Source organism: Lacerta agilis, chromosome 9 (genome assembly GCF_009819535.1).
Source record: "Lacerta agilis isolate rLacAgi1 chromosome 9, rLacAgi1.pri, whole genome shotgun sequence".
Classification (NCBI taxonomy): Eukaryota; Metazoa; Chordata; class Lepidosauria; order Squamata; family Lacertidae; genus Lacerta; species Lacerta agilis.
The window spans coordinates 13,921,556-13,939,582 of NC_046320.1; the positions used below are offsets into that span (position 1 = coordinate 13,921,556).

An 18,027-nucleotide genomic window follows, 5' to 3' on the forward strand; every position below is an offset into this window, starting at 1 on the left:
TCCCTTGGCCTATAAAGCGAGATGAGCACCGCAACCCCAGAGTCGGACACGACTGGACCTGATGGTCAGGGGTCCCTTTACCCTTTACCTTTAGGGGGAGGATGGAAGTCCAGGAGGTTACTTGGAATCTTGTTTTTATGATTGTTGTTTGATGTATCTCTGTAAAATTTTAAGTTCAAAAAGCAAATAAATCAGTGTGTGTGTGTGTGTGTGTGTGTGTGTGTAAAAGGTAATGGACCCCTGAACGGTTAAATCCAGTCAAAGGCAACTATGGGGTTGCAGCGCTCATTTTGCTTTCAAGCCGAGGGAGCTGCCGTTTGTCCGCAGACAGCTTTTTGGGTCATGTGGCCAGCAGGACTAAACCGCTTCTGGTGCAACGGGACACTGTAACGGAAGCCAGAGCACACGGAAACGCTGTTTACCTTTCCACTGCAGTGCTACCTATTTATCTACTTGCACTGGGGTGCTCTCGAACTGCTAGGTTGGTAGGAGCTGGGACGGAGCTCCCCTCCGTTGGGAGGATTCATATGGATGCGGTCTAAACCACTGAGCCTCTTGGGCTTGCAGATCAGAAGGTCAGCGGTTCGAATCCTCGCAACGGAGGGGAGCTCCGTCCCAGCTACTATGGTGTTGTTATAGGGCAGGCATGTCCAACTCCCAAGAGACTGCGATTTACTCCCAGTATAAAAAAAAACTGGCAGTGATCTACCCATTGTCATTGGGAGGAGGGGCGTGCATGGGGTGGGTGGATTGCCCAGAGTTGTTAAGCTTTTGGGGGGTAGGATTGCCCAAAATTCTTCAGCTTTTATTTGTTAACTTTTGGTAAACTTTGTTTAATCTCATGATCGATAAGGGTCCTCGCCATCTACCGGGATCGGCTGGGGATCTACCGGTAGATCGCGATCTACTGGTTGGACATGCCTGTTATAGCGCATGGGTAGGCAAACTAAGGCCCAGGTGCCGGATCTGGCACAATCGCCTTCCGGATCCGGCACAATCGCCTTCTAAATCTGGCCCGTGGACGGTTCGGGAACCAGCATGTTTTTACGTGAATAGAATGTGTGCTTTTATTTAAAATGCATCTCTGGGTTATTTGTGGGGCACAGGAATTCGTTCACTTATTTTTTCCCCAAAATATAGTCCGGCCCCCCACAAGGTCTGCAGGGCGGTGGACCGGCCCCCTGCTGAAAAAAATTATGCTGACCCCTGTTATAGGGTTTGTGCGTTATTAGCCGAGTGAGGGGAGAGAGAAAGAAAGAAAGAAAAAAACAATCACAAGAGGGACACGGGGCATCTTCCACACACACACACCCCACCACCTTTTTATCTGCACGCCGCCTTTAGCACAGGCCGAAACCACGCTGGAAAGGCGGCATGAAGGAATCATAAAACAATGAGCCAAACACACGGGGGGAAAGAGCACGGCCGAATCAATCACTACTACCGAGAGGAGGAGGAGGAGGGAGAGAAAATCACAACGAATAATAATAATAATGAAATTTTTTAATAAAGAAGTCTCCATCGCAGGGACCAAATCCCACTCTAAGCGCCACCCGCCAAATCCCCAAACCCCTTTCCTCGGCGTCGCTTACTCACAGGGTGACCGTCCTGTTGGGGAGCCCGCCGGGGTCCGGGACGCGGGCCAGAGCCAGGCTGCTGCAGACCACCTTCCCTCCGACTCCAACTGCCGCTTCGGCCGGCGGAGAAGCCTTGCTGCTGCTGCTCCTGAGGCGGCCGCCGCCGCCTCCTCCTCCTCCTCCGCCGTCCTGTTTGCAGCCTTCGGGCAGCCCTGAGGAGCCTCCGCCTCGCACCAGAGCCAGCGCCGCCGCCGCCGCCAGCAGCACCAGCGGAGCTCCCCGGCTCGCCCCCATGGCGAGGGGGGTGGGCCGCGGCCGCCGCTCCCCCGCCGCGCCGGCGAGGGAGCGAGCGAGGCCTAGCGGCGAGGCAACCCTGACGAGGCCGCCATGAAGGGATTTAACCAAGGAGTCGGCGCCAACAGCCGCTCCGACGACGCGCCGCGGCACAACCAAAATCCACACACGCACCCCCACCCCCACCTCACGCACGACGCCTCGCCCCGCGCGCGGGGGGCAGCAGGGCGCATGCGCGGCCGGCGAGGACGCCGAGCACGCGCGGTGAGGCGCCTTGAAGCCGCCGCGGCTGCCCTGGATCTGAGGAAGGAAGGGCAGTAGAAACAGGGAGTTTTGCTGGTTTGGGATGATGGGGTGGTTTTTGTGTGTGTGTTTTTTTCGTTCAAGTTTTGCAATTTCTGGGCTGCTCTTAGCGAAGGGTGCGGGTTTGTTTTCGCTGGGTTTTTTTTTTTAAGGGTTTTCAAAACTGTGCTTGCCTTTTTATTTTATGTATTAACTTTGTAGGCTATTGTTGCAATTTGGAGTTTCTAATAATAATAATAATAATAATAATAATAATAATAATAATAATAATTTATTATTTGTACCCCGCCCATCTGGCTGGGTCTCCCCAGCCACTCTGGGCGGCTTCCACCAAACATTAAAATACATTTAAAATATCACAGTTTAAAAACTTCCCTAAACAGGGCTGTCTTCAGGAATTTTCTGAATGTCAGGTAGTTGTTTCTATGCTGTTCTTAGCGGAGGTTGTGCGGGTTGGTTTTCGGCCGTGGAATTTTTTTTTTTTAATGGTTTTCGAAACTGCCTGTTTGTTTGTTTGTTTAATTTTATACCTCACCTCCCTTCACCTGAAGATCTCAGAGCAGTGCACAGCATAAAAATACAGAATAAAAACACAAAACACATAATGAGAACAAGAAAAAGAACAAACCCATAACCCTCATTTTCCGCAAATAGATTTTGCAGCTTGTCCATAGGTGGTGTTATATGGCCTTTTAAAATCCCGTTTTGTTTGTGTGTTTATGCACAAAAGACATTCTTTTTGTTCCTTACTATAGTGGCGCAGCAACAAAACTGCTAGCATATTTGCAAAGGTAGGCAGGGTCAGGTATGTGTTGAGATTCCTGCATTGTAAGGCTTGGACTAGATGACCTGATTCTGTACATTTTTATGTTTTTATATTGTAAACCGCACCATGAACCTCAGATGAATGGCAGGTGTAGAAATTTAATAAATAAAATTATAGTGTTTTGTTATGTTGTCCCTCTTCCCTCTTGATGTGTCATTTCCTCTCTTTCCCTCCCCCTTTTTTATTTCCCTTCTTTCTTTTCCATGAGAATCATAGAATTGTTGAGTTGGAAGGGACTCCAAGAGACATCTACTGCAACCCCCCAAAATCTCAACTGGATCATACATGGCATCTGCTTGAAAACCTCCAAGGAAGCACAGACCACCAGCTTCCGAGGGAGTCTGCTCCACTGCCAGACAACTCTCACTGTCAGAAAGTTCTTCCTGATGTTTAGCTGGAATCTCTTGTGTGAATCCATTGTTTCCCGTCATACCCTCTAGAGCAGGAGAAAACAAGCTTGCTCCATCCTCCATGGCTATCATATTGCCTCTCAATCTTCTCCTGTCCAGGCTAAACATTTGTTGTTGTTCAGTCGTTCAGTCGTGTCCGACTCTTCAGGACCCCATGGACCAGAGCACGCCAGGCACGCCTATCCTTCACTGCCTCTCGCAGTTTGGCCAAACTCATGTTAGTAGCTTCGAGAACACTGTCCAACCATCTCATCCTCTGTCGTCCCCTTCTCCTTGTGCCCTCCATCTTTCCCAACATCAGGGTCTTTTCTAGGGAGTCTTCTCTTCTCATGAGGTGGCCAAAGTACTGGAGCCTCAACTTCAGGATCTGTCCTTCTAGTGAGTACTCAGGGTTGATTTCTTTGAGAATGGATAGGTTTGATCTTCTTGCAGTCCATGGGACTCTCAAGAGTCTCCTCCAGCACCATAATTCAAAAGCATCAATTCTACGGCGATCAGCCTTCTTTATGGTCCAGCTCTCACTTCCGTACATTACTAAACATACCGGTACCCAATTCCCTCAACTGTTCCTCATAAGGCTTGGTTTCAAGACCCTTTATCATCTGGGTCACCCTCTTATGCAAACATTGCAGCTGCTTAAGGATGCTTGATGTATTATGGTTTTTGCTACACATTGTTACAACATAATAGTAATTACATAATAATAATAATAATAATACAGTGGTACCTCGGAAGTCAGATAGAATCCGTCCTGGAGGTGCGTTCAACTTCCAAAACATTCAGAAACCAATGCACGGCTTCCAATTGGTTGCAGGAAGCTCCTGTAGCCAATCGGAAGCAGCAGAAGTCATTTTGGATGTTCGGATTCCAAAGAACATTCGCAAACTGAAACATTCACATCCGGGTTTGCGGCGTTCAGGAGCCAAATCGTTTGACTTGCAAGGCGTGCAGGATCCAAGGTACGACTGTAATACTACATACATACATACATACATACATACATACATACTGTTGAATTATATATCCTCGATTAAAGTTGGTGTTGATTTTGTTGCTGTGTCATTGCATTGTTTTTATGTACAACCTGCAAGATATAAAAATCTAATAAAGACAATTAAAATGAAAGATAAGACGCTATGTATGTAGCAAATGAATACAAAAAATATTTTACTATATTATGATTATTATTTTTCACAATACAGGCATTATGGAGTACTTGGGTAGAGAATCCTATTAATTATCCTTGAGCTCAGGAGGCATGAATGGTTGCTTTATGTATGATAACTCTGTAAAGAATGTCTATAAGCTCTCAATAAAATTGTAAATAGTTGTGGTGCCTGCCCTGGCTTTGATGTTCCAGTTCCTCCCAACAGAGGCATGTTGTAGCAGGCACTGATATATGTATATATATATATATATATATATATATATATATATATATATATATATGGTGGCATCCCTGATTTACTTGATTAGTCTTAAGCAGGCATGTTCAAAATCTGTATTGTGGGCCTAATCCGGTCCGCTGGTTAACAACTTTGGTTGGCCCTCATGGCCCTGCGCTTCCTCGAATCTGGCCCTCTTTGAAAAAAGTTTGGACACCAGTGGTTAAGAGATGGATTGTAGGTGTTGAAAAACACATTTATTAAGAAACCAGAGGCCTTTTTACTGGGCATTGTAAATCATGAAATCCCCAATGAAGACAGGACAATATTTATGTATGCCACAACAGCTGCAAGGATTCTACTGGCTAAGAACTGGAAGACTGAAGTTATACCTACGGTAGAAGAATGGCAAATGAAAATGATGGACTATATGGAACTCGCAGAACTGACCGGGAAACTCCGAGACCAGAGGGAAGAGATGGTACAGAAAGATTGGAAGAAATTTTAAAAATATTTGAAAATTCATGCTAAGATTAGTATTTAAGAATTGAACTGGAAGATTAGCTAGGCTACAGATATGGAAAGTATATAAGACAAAGAAAGATAGAAGTATGATAATGAAAATATAGATTAAGAATAAGATTAGATATAAATGATGATTTTATAATGTTAATAAATTACTAATGATGATATACAGTGAACGCAGAAGGAGAGGATGTGAGGAAGTCAATTAACAATGTTAAGAAATAAGATGTATACTGTAATTTTTATATCTTTTTTGTATCGTGTTTTTCGTATTTTTTGTTAGTATGTGTAGTGTTTATTTGTAATGTTTGTGGGTTTTTTATTGTTTGAAAATTTAATAAATTCTATTTTTTAAAAAAGACAGAGAGAAAAATAAGAGATGGGTTGTAATCTGATCAGGTTCAATTGTACCCAGTGCAAAAGTTCACAGGTTACACCAAAGTACACAAGGACTGCATACCTCAGCCATTTAACTAGTGAGTCCCGTTGAACACCCCTTCTGAATAAGGATGTTTACGGCTACAGCTCTGGGGCGGTCCAAGCTGTGCAAATTTACTTAGAAGTAAATCCCACTTTATTTAGCAGAGTTTGTTCAGAAGTTCAGTGGGTAAAGAATAGGTCGGAATCCTGCTCAGTGGGACTTAATCCCGTGTAAAAAAAAAATATTTAAGGGTTATACTAAAAAGGTAAAGGAACCCTGGCAGTAAAGTACAGTCATGGATGACTCTGGGGTTGTGGCGCTCATCTCGCTTTACTGGCTGAGGGAGCTGACATTTATCTGCAGACAGTTTTTCCGGGTCATGCACCAAGCATGACTAAGCTGCTTCTGGCGAACCAGAGCAGCGCACAGAAACGCCGTTTACCTTCCTGCCGGAGCGCTACCTATTTATCTACTTGCACTTTGACGTGCTTTCGAACTGCTAGGTTGGCAGGAGCTGGGACCGAACAATGGGAGCTCGCCTCATTGTGGGGATTCGAACCGCCAACCTTCCGATGGGCAAGCTCTAGGCTCAGTGGTTTAGACCACAGCGCCATCTGTATCCCTGGGGTTATACTACATGAATGAAATCTTATGCACGCTTACCTGGGCTTTTGGGTAAACATGCATGAGATTGGCCTGTGCTGGCCTTTTCACACATTTCATTGTTCCTGTTCACATTACACTTGGGGTTTTGTCAAGCTTTGTAATGTGTAATGTTTTATTATGCTTTTATATATGTTGGAAGCTGTCCAGAGTGTCTGGGGCAACCCAGTCAGGTGGGTGAGTTACAGATAATAAAATCATTATTATAAAACTATAAGCCATTGGTATGAGAAGGAGCGTCTGGGAAAAATGGATGTCATGCAAGTACACTCATCAGAGAACTATTAAATTGCATGAGGCTTCCTGCTGAATGTATGCAAATCCCCATTAGTCGCTGGGCAGTGTTTGGAAGAGCCCCAACACTTCATGAGAGATCAGATGAGAAGTACTGCGTAGAGGAAAGTGCATTTGCCGTTCCTAGCAGATTTCTGTCCGCTATTCATACTTGTTCATTAACTGTGGATTCTACTTAACATATATGAGATTTAACATGCAATAACTGACCCTTGTGTAATAGGACCAGTGCATCTGCATGAGATCATTTGCCAGGTTTTTATAGCCGTGTGGGGACCACCAAAAATTTAATATAATTAGTGTGCATAAGAGACCGGCCACCCCATGCCTTGTTAGAAATTGAATAGATTCTGCAGTCATCTGTAACGTCTGGTTATGCATTGAATGAAGTCTTTATAAATGGGAGACAAATCCCAAAGTAATATTTTTGTTTAATTCTGTTTCAAAGTTTTAACAAGCACATCAAAAGTAGGCCCCTGTTTGGTCTATTGGAGCAAAATTAAATTACAATAAAACAATCTAAAAGTTAATTGTTGTGGAAAGTTTTTTATGTTTGATCTTTTATTGTGTTTTTAATGTTCTGTTGGGAGCTGCCCAATGTGGCTGGGGAAACCCGGCCAGATGGGCGGGGTATAAATAATAACAACTTCTTCTTCTTCTTCTTCTTCTTCTTCTTCTTCTTCTTCTTCTTCTTCTTCTTCTTCTTCTTCATAAAGTTCATCAAAACCAATCAGTGTCCACAATGCAGTCTGTGGGCTTTCAAGGTTCAGTGAAGTTTTCCTCAGGCTTAAGGTTTCTAATTTTTTTATTTCCTCTGCTCCTGTCCCATTTTTTTAAAAAAAGTAGACATATTTTACTAATGTCTTATAAAAGCTAAAAAGTTAAAAATGAACAACAAACGGAGTGTCCTTCTGACAGTAACCTTTCTGGCATACAGAAATTCACCAGATAAAACTTCCTTTTTGTATGGAAGCGTGATGGGGAAAGCTATACCTGTTGGATTTTTGCGCTAGCATTTTTCTTTTAAGGTGCATTGTCTTTCCTGCCCCCGGATAGGTTATATTTTTCTGGCAGACAATCCAACTGCTTGCTGAAATTGAGCATTTGTAGGAGAAAATTATATCAGGCTTCAACCCTAGACACATTTACTAGGGAGTAAGATCTGCTTCTGATTAAATTTACTGCCCATGCGTAATATGGTGATTTACTTTGACTGCAGTCTGATACTCACTTTTCTGCAAGCAAGTCCCATTGACATGCAGAATTGCACTGTAAATTGGCCTAATCAGTAACTGGTCTTCCAGTTCCAGATACAGGGGGTTGGACTAGATGACCCTTGGGGTAACTTCCAACTCTACAATTCTACGAAAAATGTGTGTGTGTGTTTGTTTGCAGGAAGAGGTGGGGTTTTGTTTTTCTTCTTCCACCCTACCCTCCATCAACCATCAGTTTAAAGACAAAAAAGATAGATGGTTTTCAGTTGTCTGTTTATATTTGAGCAGGGGGAAAAATCCTGGCAGCACTTCAAACACTCAGACATCTTTAGGGCAGGGAGAGATAAACAGAAGCTCATTTATCTTCTCAGGAAATTTCAACCTGTTTCCCCCTTATTTTAGCTCTTCTAACTTTCTTTCATCAAGTCTGGTTTCCTTGCCTGTGTACATGATATCCAGGCATCACCAATAGCTCACTTCAAAGACCCTTTTTTGTTTTGTTTTCCCCCTTGAAGGGAATTTGAAGTTGTTGTTCCAGCAAGGAAACAATAAAAGTCCTGTGCTTATGAAGGACCGATCTTCAGTTGTTACCATTAAACAGGATATGGAGCCAGTGTGGTGCGGTGTTTGCAGTGTTGGACTTGAAACCGTATGCGTCGGATGCACGCCGTATGCATCGGAGGCCCCCTTCGCCTCCCCTCCCAACGCCACTGGAGGAGTGGAGATGCGAACCCGGTTCACCAGATTACGAGTCTACAGCTCTTAACCACTACACCACTCTGGCTGTCAGAGGAGGGATGTCTTCTGGGAAGAGCACTAAGAGAATAAACACCATGGTGCATCTGCGTCAGCACAACATGACACCACTGGCAGACTTGGGGCTCCCAAATTTCAGCTAAAATTCGGTGTCCCCCGCCTCTCTCATTCTGTTCTACAGCATCATTTTAGTTCTACAGCATTGTTTTGGCACCCCCTGCAGGGTGGCCCCCCAGTGTTACTACACTGGTTCAGCTACCCTAAAACTGCCTCTGTGGACACCTTCACCTGTCCCATCTGCAATAAAGCATTCTCTCCTGTATTGGTCTCTACAGCCACAGCAGGACGGTTTTACTTTACCCACAAAGGAGCACTCTTCCATTGTCTCCTGAGAGAGATGGATGCCAACTCAAATGAAAAACCTCTATCTAGAATTCCCCATTCTAGGCAAGTCCACTCCAAAGTAAGGGTTTGAGAGGGCTATTCGCAAATAAGTAGACAGGAGATTTTAGTTAGTTGCTTAGCGCAAACGACAAACACTGCTATTATTCTGAAAAGCAAGTGAAAGTCATTCCTTTCTGACTTTAGTGATCCAGAGAGGCAAGAAAGCGGAAAGAACAAACAAGAAGGAAGGAATTCTGGTAGGATGGGGAAATGGGACAGCTTCTGAAGGCTGCAGGGACTGTGTCAAATGAAGTCAGAGATGCATGTTGCCAGGCCACCCTGAGAGTTAGAGAATTGGTTCTAGTCCCACTTTCTCCCGAATGATTACATTTTCCTGGTCTTTCAGCACTTGCCCATTTATTGCTTTCTGCAAGTCAAGACCCATGGAAGCCAATCCGGCACATTAAATCTGGGAGCCGTGGGATTCAATCCCTGCTCAGGTATGGAACTCACTGGATGACCTTAACAACCTGCCTGATTTATCAGGAAAGTTACTGAACAAACTTTGAAGCATCCTCCCAAAGGAATGCAGATTTGTTGTCTCTCTAATGTTCTTTTGCCACACTGGGAAGCCCTCACTTAATTGTTTTAAATACCTTTGAAGCTGTTTCTAAGTCTTTAATTTGGCTGTTTTAATTTCTGCTGTTTTTAGGTTTTTCATCATTTTAATGGTAGTTCATTTTAGCTGATCGATGTTCTGAAGAAAGGCATTTTTTTATAAAAAAAAGTGATTTAATTAAATAAATCACAGAGCTGTTGTGAGATAAAATAGGATACCCTGTATGTGTTGAACTCCATAGACAAATGTCAAAAGTATACTATTAAGGCTGTGTAAACCTATAGGCAGCTGGAGTAAGTTCCACTGAACTTAATTAGACTACTTCTGAGTAGACTCTCATAGGAATGTGCTGCAAAATCTCAAGGGCCATCTCAGTAAAATTTATCCATTCTAAACCTATGGAAGAACAGTGTTTGTTAGCTTTCTAAATAGGTGGCCACTTCGTATGACTATTACCGTGAGCAAAAATAATCACAGCAGACCCATTGAAGTCGAACAGTTGCATCTAACAGTTATTCTGTGTGTGCAAGGATTTCCATATGCATAACCTAATTTCCCCTCCTTCTCCTCCATTCATGCACCCTCAAATCTGTCTTTGGTGGGGACCCCCCTCCACTGTCTGGAGTAGACCTTAGAGCGGTGTGAAGGAAGACAAGAGGCTGGGGAAGTTTCATTGCACAAGCAGAACAGGGCTGACTTTGTTGCATAGAAGTCAATGGATTTAAGACCATTAATTTAAATGGGTGTGCTCCGCAGATGGCAATGAGTTAGAGTCCACCTTTAGGCAATTGCGAACCACCCTTCATAAAAATAAATAAACTGAATAACAAAAAAATCCCAGGGCAGTTTATAATCTAAAACAACACAACTCTTTAAATTATTAAAGCTGGGTTTCTGAAACCACCCTACCTACAATTTTGCTCGTGGGTTTCCCAGAGGCATCAGGTTGGTTACTGTTTGGAACAGGATGTTCTTATGACTTTTTAGAAAAGGACCTTCTGAAGAACCCGGTATGGAGGTACATTTTTTGTTAAGGGACAACTAGTGGGAAGGTGATTGATTACATGAGCCTCTGAGTATTGTCCTAATAAGAGACAATTCCATTTATTTATTTTTGCTGTTACTAGGTGAGAGTAACTTCGTTGCACTGGTCATGTTGTGCAGATGCCTGATTACCATCTTCCAAAGCAACTACTCTATTCCAAACTTAAAAATGAAAAGCATAATGTTGGTGGTCAACAAAAGAGGTTTAAAGACTGTCTCAAGGGAAATCTAAAAAAATGTAGTATAAACACCGACAACTGGGAAACACTGGCCTGGGAGCACTCCAGTTGGAGAACAGCCTTTACCAAAGGTGTCATGGGCTTTGAAGACACTCGAACTCAGGATGGAGAAACGTGCTAAGAGGAAGGCACACTTGGCAAACCCTCACCGTGATCAACTCCCGCCCAGGAACCAAGGTCCCCACTGTGGAAGGACGTGTGGGTCCAGAATTGGCCTCCACAGTCACTAACGGACCCATTGTTAAAACCATGTTTGTGGAAGATGATCTTACTCGGCTACGAGTGATCACCAAAGGAGAAGATTCAATCTATATGGCCAAATAGGGAAGGACATGTTAGGATAATGTACAGTGTCTACAGCCTTAATAACTGAAATATTTCCAGTGCATTTCTTTGGTCACCAAACTGTATCGATTTGGTATTGTATGGGTTAAAGGTAAAGGGACCTCGGACCATTAGGTCCAGTCGTGTCTGACTCTGGGGTTGCGGCGCTCATCTCGCTCTATAGGCCGAGGGAGCTGGCGTTTGTCCACAGACAGCTTCCGGGTCATGTGGCCAGCATGACAAAGCTGCTTCTGGCGAACCAGAGCAGCGCATGGAAACGCCGTTTACCTTCCTGCTGGGGCGGTACCTATTTATCTACTTGCACTTTGACGTGTTTTTGAACTGCTAGTTTGGCAGGAGCAGGGATGGAGCAATGGTAGCTCACCCCGTTGCGGGGATTCGAACCGCCGACCTTCTGATCAGCAAGCCCTAGGCTCTGTGGTTTAATTTGCTTAATTAAGAGAGAGAGAGAGAGACAGTCAAGCTACCATCCTGCTGTCATGCTCCCCCAAAGAACTAAGCACCAACTTTTCCAGTGCATTGCTCTTCTAAAACTGACTTGTCTGAACAAGGATGTTGAGGCAGTGATCCCCTCAAATCTAATGTTATAGATAGGTTATAGGTTGCATACGACTCCCTTGTTGGAACAGCTCCACTGGCCATAGTTTAAATCCACAGTTTCTGGCCATAATTCCAAGTGCTGGTGACAACCTATAAAGCCCTATAGCATAGGGCTTGGCATAGGGCCAAGTTATCTGAACCTGCTGGGTTCTGAGATCTTGGGGGGAGGCCCTTCTCTTGGTACTGCCACCCTCACAGGCACGGAAAAATTTGGAACTTCCTTCCTGTCTCCCTCGTTCTTGTCCTTCTACCGGCAGGTGAACACTTTCTTGTTCCTGCAGACACTCAAGTGGTGTAAAATGGGTCAGTGAGTCCGGTTGTTAACCAGAAGGCCGATGGTTCAAGCTCACCCAAGAAAGCTGTGGCCAGGATTCCTGCATTGCAGGGGGCTGGACTAGATGTCTCTCGGGTCCCTTCCAGCTTACAATTATGTGATTCTGTGACTTTTAGGCACTGGCTGCTTTTAACGAGGGTGCTGTTTTTATTGCGATTGTATGTTTTTAATAGAGTGTGTGCGTGTGTGTGTTTCTACTGAAGTTTTATTGTTTTTAAAATATTGTTGTCCCCCCTATGCTTTTAGCTGTTCTTGTTGTTTATGTAAGTAGCCTTCAGTTCCTGCGAGGGGAAATGGTGGGGTATATAAATAAATGTATAATAAGTAATATAACAACAATGTGAATAAGCAACAGCACGCTTTTAACTCACTTACTGAATGACAATGGAAGGAGCATCTGAAAAAACAAAAATGTTTGAAATAACCTTTTCTAAAAATCTAGGTGCCAAAATCCCAAGGGAGCAGAAAAGACTATGTATGCGACCACGGCTGTGCGGATGTTATTGGCCCAGAGATGGAAAGGAGATAAAGTCCCTACCAGAGAAGAATGGCGGATCAAGATGATGGATTATGCCAAAATGGCTAAAATGACCAGAAGAATCAGAAATCAGGAAGACCAAAAATTTAATAAGGGATGGGGGATATTTATAACTTATCTTAAAGACCATTGTAAGCAGTTAAAATCGTTAGTAGGATTGGAATTAGAAGACGCCTGCTTCTTGGGAGAAAAGCAATGACAAACCTAGACAGCATCTTAAAAAGCAAAGACATCACCTTGCCGACAAAGGTCCGTATAGTTAAAGCTATGGTTTTCCCAGTAGTAATGTACGGAAGTGAGAGCTGGACCATCAAGAAGGCTGATCGCCGAAGAATTGATGCTTTTGAATTATGGTGCTGGAGGAGATTCTTGAGAGTCCCATGGACTGCAAGAAGATCAAACCTATCCATTCTTAAAGAAATCGGCCCTGAGTGCTCACTAGAAGGACAGATCCTGAAGTTGAGGCTCCAGTACTTTGGCCACCTCATGAGAAGAGAAGACTCCCTGGAAAAGACCCTGATGTTGGGAAAGATGGAGGGCACAAGGAGAAGGGGACGACAGAGGATGAGATGGTTGGACAGTGTTCTCGAAGCTACTAACATGAGTTTGGCCAAACTGTGGGAGGCAGTGAAGGATAGGCATGCCTGGCATGCTCTGGTCCATGGGGTCACGAAGAGTCGGACACGACTGAACGACTGAACAACAACAAAAAGGATTGGAATATCACTTGAAGTGTAATGGTGAATTTTGGACACAATGGAGAGGTAAAAGATGTGGATTATTATAAAAGATGTAGCAGGAAGTGATTAACAATAGGACCCACAATAAACACGATGGAAAGTTATACACCAGTGATTGTGATGATAAGTTAAGGGTTAAGATCGGAATTATGAAATTGGGGAAAAAACAAGAGAGAAGACTGCAGGAACAAGTGAAAGGAATGTTCTCATGACAGCCAGAACATGGGAAGTCCCATTAAAAATTTTAATTTGGAATGTATAATTGGCTTTATTGTTTGTATTATGATTTGGTTTGGTTTGATTTCTTACCAATTGGAGTGTTATTAATGGAAAATTAATAAAATTATTTTTTAAAAAACCACAAAAAACATTAGGACCCACAAAGGGGAGGAGAGAAGTCCAAGAGATTCCTTGGAATCTTGTTTTTATGTTGTATGTTGGATATGTGACTGCAAAATCTTAATCTGTAAAACCGAATTATTATTTTTTAAAGGAAGGGAGCATCCACCTGTCTCCCCTCGCCTTCCCGCCCCATCCAATGTTGCACCTTCCTTTTGGATCCCTGCAAAGCTGCCCTGCTCGACTACAAGCAGAATCGAGGTCTTGCACCTGTGGTTTGCGATGGATTTAGAAACGGCGAATTCTGCACAGGGCTTGGCTGGGAGTTAACCAAACAAATCCAACATAGGAGAGAATCTGAAGCGTCAAAGTGAATTTAAAAGAAAAAGAAAAGAAGCCGGGGCATTCTGGGAGCTGTAGTTTTACCTACTGCCCCTTCCGATCTCATCTATGGATCAGCGGGGAGCGAAAGAACTACCGTTTGCGCCCTGTTTGCTTTGCATTTTGTAGCGAGCGCACAGGTCTGTTTCCGTGCATTGATCGGTTCTCTTCCATAGTGGAAAGTGCGGGGAAGAGAGAGAGAGAGAGGCGGGACTTGGAAGGAGCTCGTGTCGGGTTTACAGGCTTGCAGGGTAAGCAGAGACGGTCTGTGCTGGGAGTCTTGTGTGGTGAGCAGGCTTAAAAAGCAGCACTGGCCGGAAGCCCGTTGCAGCCCTTGAATTGCGACGCACACACTTTGCAGCCCTCTCAGACTGCATGCCATGCAGATTATCTCTTCCTTATTTGCTCCCCCCGCCCAGCCTTGCAGCAGCAATGAGTATCCAGAGCCTCTGCGGAGCTTTTGTTGTTTATCCTTCCCCCACTAGAACCCATTCCCTTCCCTTAAAACTCTCTCTTACCCAAGGATCCTACTTGACGCAGCTCAAAGCTGTATTTGGGAGTGGGGTGGGAAGTGGGAAAGCCTTGCAAAAACGTTTTTTCCACTTACAGGAAATGGTCTGGAAGCCAAGCCTGATGAGGAACGGTTGAGGGAGTTGGGTATGTTTTGCCTGGAAAAGAGACTTGAGAGGAGATTGGGGAGCTGCCTTCAAATGTTCGGAGGGCTGTCACATGGAACGTGGAGCAAGCCTGTTTTCTCATGATCTGGAGGCAACGGTGTAGCTAGACTTGGCTCCTGGGGTGGCATGTGTGCCCTGCACCCGGTGGGGAGAACAGCCTATGGGGGCCGGCAATCTGTCCGTTGGGTGGGATAAGCTGGGGCAGGGCCTGTTGCACAGAGCCTTGCTGCCACCTGCCAGGCGCCTGCAGGCACCTGAGCCACCACGTCACTCCCTGTGCCGCCCCTGCGGTGTGGCGCCCAGGCCCCAAACCCCCTAGCTATGCCTCTGTCTGGAGTGTACCTGTAGGACTCAAACCAGTGGCTTCAAATGTCAAAATAAGAGATTCCGACTAAACAGGAAGAACTTTTGGACAGTAAGTGCTGTTCCAAAATGGAAAGGTCTTCCTAGGGAGGTGGTGGACTTTCTTTCCTTGGAGGATTTTAAGCAGAGCTAGGGTGATCTAGTTGAGATTCCTGCATTTCAAGGGGTTGGACCAGATGACCCCCCGGGGTCTCTTCCAACTCTGCAATTCTATGATTCCATAACGCTAGCTGCATAGAAACCTAGGAAGCTGAGTCTCAGTGTATCGCCTACACACCACTGGTTTTCCACTGGTGGGTTGGGACTCGGTGCTACAGGGTCACAGCCTGAACCAAGGTGGGGGTCACAGCAGAACAGCCAAATTGCAAACATATAGTGAAAATATTAAAAGGGCTAAAGGTGAGCCATTGGTTTTAAAATACCAATGCCAGAGATTCAACTTTCTTGAGACCTTTCACATGCAAAACATGGGCTCTGTGACTGAGCTGCAATCCATTCCAAAGTGTTCATTCTCCTTGTTGCAGTCTCTTGCCCCCCCTCCAAAAATGCAGAAGTTGCTTTTTATTTCGTGTAGAATTCCATGACACCTAATCATAACCCTAGACAAGGCAAAACATTTTTTCCTTTATGGGGATGTACAAAAATTACAGACAGGTCCTATTTATTGGCAAATGAACCATGGGATAATAATAATAATAATAATAATAATAATAATAATAATAATAAAAATTTGTATCCCTCCTATCTGACTGGGTTGTCCCAGCCTCTCTGGGTGGCTTCCAGCAAACATAAAAGCATAATAAAACATCAAACATAAAAAACTTTCCATACAGGGCTGCCTTCATCTGTCTTCTAAAAGTTGTATAGTTACTCATCTCCTTGACATCTGATGAGAAGGCATTCCACAGGGCAGGCGCCACTACCGAGAAGGCCCTCTACCTGGTTCCCTGTAGCTTCACTTCTCTCAGTGAGGGAACCGCCAGAAGGCCCTTCGGTGCTGGATCTCAATGAATCAAATCTTTATTACAGTCATAGACCAGCATAAGTAGGGTGGGGTACTATAATTTAAAATCTGTAAAAACGCTTTGGAAAACTTCAGAGCTGATCATTTGGATAATAAGCAATAGATCATGCCTTCGAGTAGATACTTGCATACATCTTTTATGTGATTTCAGTCTCTTTGTTGATATAAATAATTTCTAGTTTAAATGTTTTCATAATATTCTCGTAGTTCATATTGTAGTGTCTTTCACGGTTTTGTGTATTTTATAGTGTACCAGATGAAGCTGGGAGACAGCTGTCCTGGACACAGAATTGACCTGTGCCTCCGTGGACAGCTGTGAGTCCAAAATGACCCCCAGGCTGCATACCCGGTCCTTCAGGGGCACAGTTACCCCATTCAAGACCAGGGAGTCTCCCACACTTGCGTGCCCTCTGTCCCCCAGAAACAGTATTCAATGTCAATCTGTTAGCCGCCATCCATCCTCCAACCATGGGGCTATGTGGATGTAATTGGGCATCTTTCACTTTCTAACTACACCTGGCAAGATCCAGATGCGAATCTGGCTCTGCTTTTTCGCGTGGTGATGGGCGCGCCGTTACAACATGCTGTTTTGTTGTGTTCCTTTTCGACTGAACCTTTTAGAGTTTCAGCTGTGGTGTTATGTAGAGGGGTGGGGGGAAGAGGGGTTCCTAGTGCAGAGAATGCAGTTGCCCCTCCCATTTCCATCTTAACTGCGGCACTAAAGGAGAGGAGGAGTGGACTCATTCTCCATTGTGGATTTTGAGAAATGGGTAGCTTGATCATTCTGAGGCACACTAACCTCTGATTTTTTTTTCTCAAGCCACAGGTGGATGGCATGAGTCACATTGCTTTGCTTGGCCACACTTGGATGTGTGTTTGTGCATGCGTGCGCACACTCCGGCAAAGCACAAAAGCACTGGGTGGGTGGCCTCATGGCATGGTTCAGCTGTGGGCCCTGGGATCAGGACTCTGGCCCATCGTAGCGGCATTTTCCCTCAATGTGAGTCGTTTGACCGACCAGGACTGTCTAAACAGTATTAGGCAGTTGGCCCCCTACCTCTCTCGCCCTGATCTGGCCACAGTGATCCATGTGACGGTCACCTCCAGACTTGATTATTGTAACTCGCTCTACGCGGGGCTGCCCCTGAAGCTGCCCCAGAAACTCCAGCGGGTGCAGAATGCCGCGGCGAGGCTCCTCACGGGGTCTTTGCCGCGGGACCACATTCATCCAGTGCTCTACCAGCTGCACTGGCTCCCGGTGGAGTATAGGGTCGGGTTTAAGGTGCTGGTTTTGACCTTTAAAGCCCTATGCGGCTCAGGACCCTCATACCTAAGGGACCGCCTCTCCTGGTATGTCCCGGGTAGGACCTTAAGGTCCTCAAATAATAACTTTTTGGAGGTCCCGAACCACAAGGATACTAGGTTGGCTTCAACTAGGGCCAGGGCCTTCTCAGTACTGGCCCCGACTTGGTGGAATGGTCTGTCACAAGAGACCAGGGCCCTGCGGGATTTGGCATCTTTCCTCAGGGCCTGCGAGACGGAGCTGTTCCACCTGGCCTTTGGGTTGGTTTCAGTTTAACCCTGATGTTTCATTCTTTTGGTGTGGTTGGTGGGCTACTTAAAAATGAGGCTGCAGTCTAGATTAAATTTTAAATTGTGTTTTAATCTGGACTTTAATGAATTGTTTTATGTTTTATTATTTATTTATTATTATTAAACCGGCTATTTCAGG

The 18,027-nt window shown here is 44.8% G+C and overlaps 2 protein-coding genes across 4 annotated transcripts in view; one reads left to right on the top strand and one right to left on the bottom strand.

Moving 5' to 3' along the window:
- The window catches only part of ADGRA3 (adhesion G protein-coupled receptor A3), a 38,962-nt gene extending 37,108 nt beyond the window's left edge, over positions 1-1,854 (bottom strand). The window contains exon 1 of the mRNA XM_033159522.1: positions 1,597-1,854. The gene's annotated coding sequence lies outside the window, so the exon portion shown is untranslated. The remainder of the gene's footprint in view (positions 1-1,596) is intronic.
- Positions 1,855-14,412: 12,558 nt separating this feature from the next.
- The window catches only part of LCTL (lactase like), a 94,275-nt gene continuing 90,660 nt past the window's right edge, over positions 14,413-18,027 (top strand). For 2 of the 3 annotated variants that reach the window (XM_033160203.1, XM_033160205.1), the window contains exon 1: positions 14,413-14,482. The gene's annotated coding sequence lies outside the window, so the exon portion shown is untranslated. The remainder of the gene's footprint in view (positions 14,483-18,027) is intronic. The other variant, XM_033160204.1, reaches the window with a different exon arrangement.